Below are 6,298 nucleotides of genomic sequence, written 5' to 3'. Positions count from 1 at the left end.
CTGTACCCACGTGTGGCACACTTACGTGGATACCTGCAGTGACTGAGGTGACGAGTTTACGCATCTCCCTCGCCAAATATCTGAATGAGCACGCGAGTGTTCCCGAGTGTCTGACACTGTTACACTGTACGTGTGAATTGTCTTGTCCGTGGGTGGGTGTGAGCCCCTGTAAGAGCGTGAATGTGCATTACCTGTGTAAATGAGTGTGAGTATATCTGCGAGTGTGTCTGAGTGTACACGTGAGTAAATGTATCCGCAAGTGTGCGTGTACGTGTGTAGAAATTAGCGTGATTGTGTTTATGTGTAAGTTGTGTTCAATGAGGTGTCTGAACCACTTTAGTGTGAGCGAGTGTGTCCAAAATATGGGTGTACGAGGGCATGTCTGAATATGCGTGTTACCGTGAGTGTGTGCATTCTGTAAATGTGTGTGTGTGTGTGTTTGTGAATGTTTTATGCATGATGAGTGTATGAGCAGGCAAGTGTTCACGTGTGTCGCGTGTGTGAGCGTGGTTGCGTGTACTTGTCTGTGAGGCTGTGATGTTTGTTGGGAGCTCTGTGGCCCTCGGATACACCCCCTCCCCGCACTCGTCTTCTCCGTTCAGAATGCACTCCGGAGAGCAAGACACATTAGTCAAGGCTTTCTGATATTAATTTAATAAATTATCAAGAAAGTGAAGACCGGCACGAACTGGGCTGTGATGTTACAGAAAAGATGTTCCATTATTAACACAGAAACGAAAAAGTAATTAGAAGTAAGTTGGAAAACAAGAATTGGATGAAGCGAGAGATAGCGTTCAGTATATAGCGTCCAGTTTCCACAGCGCCGATTCCCCGTTTGGATCTGATCCCAACAAAAGGTGAATCAAGGGAGCCGGAGCTCAGACCCAGTCAACGAATTTACATCAGACTCTTGGACTCTGCTTTTCGTTAGAGAGAGTCTGTAAAAAGTTGGGGAATAGCCGCGACTTCCAACACGAAGCTGGAGGAATATTTGGCAGGGGTTTACGGCGAGCTATATTCTCTGTCAGAACCAGAATCAGGTTTATTACCACTGACATATGTTGTGAAATGTGTTGTTTTGCGGCAGCAGTACAGTGCAAAGACATAAAGACATAAAATTAGTACAAGTTACAAAAATAAATAAATAGTGCAACAGAGGAATAACGAGGGAGTGTTCATGGGTTCATGGACCGTTCAAAAATCTGATGGCAGAGGGGAAGAAGTTGTTCCTGAATCGTTGAGTGTGGGTCTTCAGGCTCCTGTACCTCCTCCCCTACGGTAGTAATGAGCAGAGGGCATGTCCCCGGTGGTGAGGGTCCTTAATGATGGATGCTGCCTTCTTGAGGCACCGCCTCTTGAAGATGTCCTCGATGGTGGGGAGGGTTGTGCCTGTGATGGAGCTGGCTGAGTCTACAACCCTCTGCAGCCTCTTTGGATCCTGCGCATTGGAGCCTCCATACCAGGCAGTGATGCAACCAGTCAGAATGCTCTCCACTGTACATTTGTAGAAATTTGCAGGAGTCTTTGGTGACATACCAAATCTCCTCAAACTCCTAATGAAGTAGAGCCACTGGCGTGCCTTCTTCGTGATTGCATCAATGTGTTGGGCCCAGGATGCATCCTCTGAGGTTGACGCCCAGGAACTTGAAGCTGCTCACCCTTTCCACCGCTGACTCTTCAATGAGGACTGGTGTGTGTTCTCCTGACTTCCCCTTCCTGAAGTCCACAGTCAGTTCCTTGGTCTTGCTGACATTGAGTGTGAGGTTGTTGTTGTGACACCACTCAACCAGTCGATCTATCTCACTCCTGTACGCCTCTGTATGGTTCACAAGGCACATCTCACGGGATGGGATGGATTTATTGCCAAGCTATGGCAATAAACCCATATACCTACCCACAGTATGTTATCTTGTCATGTTATTTTGACCGTCTATTTCAGGGAGTATGTATGCTTCATAGTATCAGGGAGTGTATTCCTAGAAATGGAAGCACCAGTGGATCATGCGACCCTCTCGACCCTTCTCCACCACTCAGGGTGCTCCTTCACCTCGCCTCCCCTTTCCTTCCCAATCACCACATGCACAGGTTCCCCCAGTTCAAAAATCTATCAGTCTCAACTTGTCAATCAACTTCAAACATGCTCACCAACTGGGTGAGAGAATTCCAAAGATCAACCGTCCTCTTGGTGAAGGAATTTGTCCTCATCTCAGTCGCAAATGGCCAACTCCCCACTCATGGTTCTAGTCTCTCCAGTCTGTGGAAACATCTCTGTACATGCACTCTGCCAATCCTCCCCCCTCCCCCCAAGAACACTACACTTCTAAATCAGATCACTGCTGAGAAACTCCAGAGAAAGTAGACCCTTCGTACTCTGCCTCTCTCCAGGAAGTCCTCTCAGCCCAGGAAACAGCCCAGTGAATTTCCACTGTGCTCCCTCGAAGGCCATTGAATCCTTCCTTCAGTAAGGAGAGCAAAACTGTGGTCAGAGGTCCAGGGTCGGTCTTGCTGTATAATTGTAGGAAGACTTTCTAACTCATATTCCAAGCCCTTTGCAAAAAAAGTCAGCACCCCACTTGCCTTCTGGTTGTTTGCTGTGCTTACTTTCTGTGGGGAAATGTACATGCAACACTAAAGCCTTCCACTGGCTCCCAAACTCATAGAATCTTCTGCTTTTGCATTCTTCACAACAAAGTGGATAATGTCCACCCCGGACATTCTCTCTTCTCCCCTCTCCCATCAGGCAGAAGATACAAAAGCCTGAAAGCACATACCACCAGGCTCAAGGACAGCTTCTACCCCGCTGTTATAAGACTATTGAACGGTCCCCTAGTACGATAAGGTGGACTCTTGACCTCACAATCTACCTCATTATGACCTTGCACCTTATTGTCTGCCTGCACTGCACTTTCCCTGTAACTGTAACACTTTATTCTGCAGTCCGTTATTGTTTTACCTTGTACTACCTCAATGCACTGTTGTAATAAAATGATCTGTATGAATGGCATGCAAAACAAAGTTTTTCGCTGTACCTCAGTACATGTGACAATAATAAACCAATTTACCAATTCATTTACGAATTTAATTTCACAGTTCCTCACCATACAGGTCACCTGTCCTTTCATGTCCACTTAATCTACCTGTCCACACCCCTTCGCAGACTCTCTGCACAGCCACCTTTCCACCCAGATTGGTTGTGTATTCACCATACATTTCACATGGAATCTGAATCACTTTACGATTCATGGAGGGAGTTATATTGGAAGAAAGTAACCATTAAAAACAGGCGTAGACCATTTGGCCCCTCGTTCCTGCTTCACTCTTCAACTAAACCATCTTTTACCTCTGTGCCACTTTCCTTCACTAACTAACCCCATATCTCTCAACTCTCTTAGTATCTATAAGTCTATGTCTTGAATAAGCTCAGTGATCGATTCTCCACAGTGCTCTTGGATAGAGAATTCCAAAGATTCACCATTCTGTGTGAAGACATTTCTTCTCATCTCAGTCCTGAATGGCTGACCCTTTACTCTGAGTCTGTGACTCTTGATTCTACACATCCCAAGAAGGGAAAACATTATTCCCTGCAGCAACCTTCTCTGGACCCATAAGAAATTTTATACATTTCATTTAGATCACTCTCATTCTTCTAAACTCAAGAGCACTTACACAAAATTGACTTAATCTCTCTTCATATGACAAACCTGCCTTCCCTGGAATCAATTGTACACTTAATGTTTGCCATACATTTCACAGGAAGAGTATTCGCTATCTTTTTGATGGGACGGCATATTTCACAAGGTTCAATATTCACAGTATGGAGACCTATATTGATTACAATCCATATGAGAGGTACAGAAGCCTGAAGTCCCACACCTCCAGGTTCAGGAAAAGCTACTTCCTTACAACCATCAGGTTCTTGAACCGACCTGCACAACCCTAACCCTACCTCAGCAACGGAACACTACGCACCACCTCTTGCACTGCCGTGGACTTGTCTCTGTGATTTTTTTGCAGTAATGTCTTGTCTTTGGATAGTCTTTTTTTTCTTGACTGCTTCATATAATTTATGTATAATTTATATTTTTGCGTGGTGACTGAACCTACGTGCCTGTGATGGTGCTGCAAGTTTTTCATTGTACCTGTACCTCACCGTACCTGTGCACTTGACAATAAATTTGACTAGGAATGACTTGAAGAGGTATGTTCCCTGTACTTTTTATGTGAAGGTGTATTTACTGTGTATCTTTTGAGAGTGGTATATTTGCTGCACATTTCATTGGATGTCATGTTCACTGTGTCTTTTATAGTGAAATATATTCACTGTGCAGTGTGCGGCAGAGGTGTGTTCATCATACATTTCATGGGGGAGGTATGTGGATCCATTCTGTGCATCTATGCCAGGCTGACAAAGATCTATCCAGACTAATTCCACTCATCAACACTTGGTCCATGGGTCACAGCTCTTCAAATGCACTTCCCAGCATTTCTTAAATGTGATGAGGGTTTCTCCCTCCAGCACCCATTTAGACCGAGTTTCAAACTCCCACCACTCCTTCAGTGAAGAACTTTTTTTAAACAAATACCTCAATGTTTCTGAATATTGACCTCCTTGCATAGGAAAGTATATCCTCACTACCCACCCCATCTAGTGCCTTCACAATGTTACACATCCCAAGTAAATCTCCCTTCAACCTTCTCTGTTCCACAGAAGACCCAGCCTTACTCATAACTAGAACTTTCCAGCCCCAGCACCATCTGCAGAAGTCTCCTCTGTGTCCTCTGATTATCTTGCCCTTCCTGTAATGTGGTGACCAGATCTGTCCACAACTCTCCAGCTTTGGCCTGACTAATGTTTCAGCAGTTCTACTGTCACCCTTCTGCTCTTGTTGTCCACCCTTTAGCTGATAAATGCTGAAAAATCCAGGATTATTTTTCAACCACATTATCTACCTGTCCTGCTTAGAAATGTGCTTCCAGATCTCTCCGTTCTCTCTGCTCTTCTCAGCGATGGACCATTTAGCTTGTAATCCCTCGCTGCAAATGCACTCCCTCACATTTCCCCACAATCCAACAATCCATAATATCTCAGAACATAAAACAATTACAGCACAGGAATGCATTCAGCTCACTGAGTCCATGCCAGTCAAAGGGAGACAAGCTCGCCAGTCTACAGCTTCCTTCCTCATTGTCAAACTTTTCAATAATAATTCCAACATTCAGATTTGAATTGGTATTATTCTGTAAAAAGCAAGGGATCTAGCTCTAGCCCTATGCTGCCCATTGCTAACAACCCTTTCATCACCAAAGCCACTGTCAACTATTACCCTTTGTTTCTTGCTACTGAGCCAATTTTGTATCCAACACCACCTTTCCTTGGATCCCTTGGATTTTTACTACGGTGGCTTGTCTGCCATGTTAAAGCCTTGCTAAAACCCATATGTGGTACATCAGATCTGCTCTCCTTGTTATCTCCTCAGTTTAATCAAATTAGTTAGAAGCCACAGAAGATGGTGGGGGTCCTTAGTGATGGATGCTGCTTTCTTGAGGCACCGCCTTTTGAAGATGTTCTCGATGGTGGGGAGGGTCATGCCTGGGAAAGTATCCACTATAAAAAGATGCCCTATATTTTACCTTGTTACTGTTAGAATAGCTGAAATTCCCTATAATTCATTTTTATTTTTACTTTTAATGACTTTGTCCTTACATTTTCCATGGTTGTCAGAAATGTGTTGACAACTTGCTTGTCCTATCCCCTCCTACCTCTTGGGGACTTACAGTATCCCTTCAGAAGTGTGTTCACCCAATGTTTGTTCCTCAGTTCAACCTACTTGGACTCATTTGTAGTTCTTCTGGCACATCAGCCCTTCTCAGAGCAATAATTATTTCTTTAACAAATATGGCTATGCCCTACCCATTCTTTCTTTTCAATCCCTTGATCTTCTCCTAAGAAAATGCTCCAATGTTGAACTGTCACTCCTGAACTTTCATTTCAACAATAGCCAGAATATCGTACTTTCACACACCTATCTGCGCCCTGAGCTTATCTTCTTTTCACATTCAAGTTTATTGTAGTCATAGGCAGACATACACAGGGTATAAATCCCATGAAAATTCGCTTTCCGGAGCTGCATCACCACACGTTACAAGTTAACATAAACCTGAATTAACAGAACTCGCTGAACATCTTGCATTGATCAAGCACTGTAAAACTACTTCACTTTCTATTTTATCACCTTTGTTTTCTCTGCCTCCCAAACATTTAGTAAATTCCATATTATTTCTGCTAACTAATTTCACA

The sequence above is a fragment of the Pristis pectinata genome, chromosome 12 (genome assembly GCF_009764475.1).
Source record: "Pristis pectinata isolate sPriPec2 chromosome 12, sPriPec2.1.pri, whole genome shotgun sequence".
NCBI lineage: Eukaryota > Metazoa > Chordata > Chondrichthyes > Rhinopristiformes > Pristidae > Pristis > Pristis pectinata.
The sequence above is the reverse complement of the archived record's forward strand: the minus strand, read 5'-3'. Positions refer to the sequence as shown.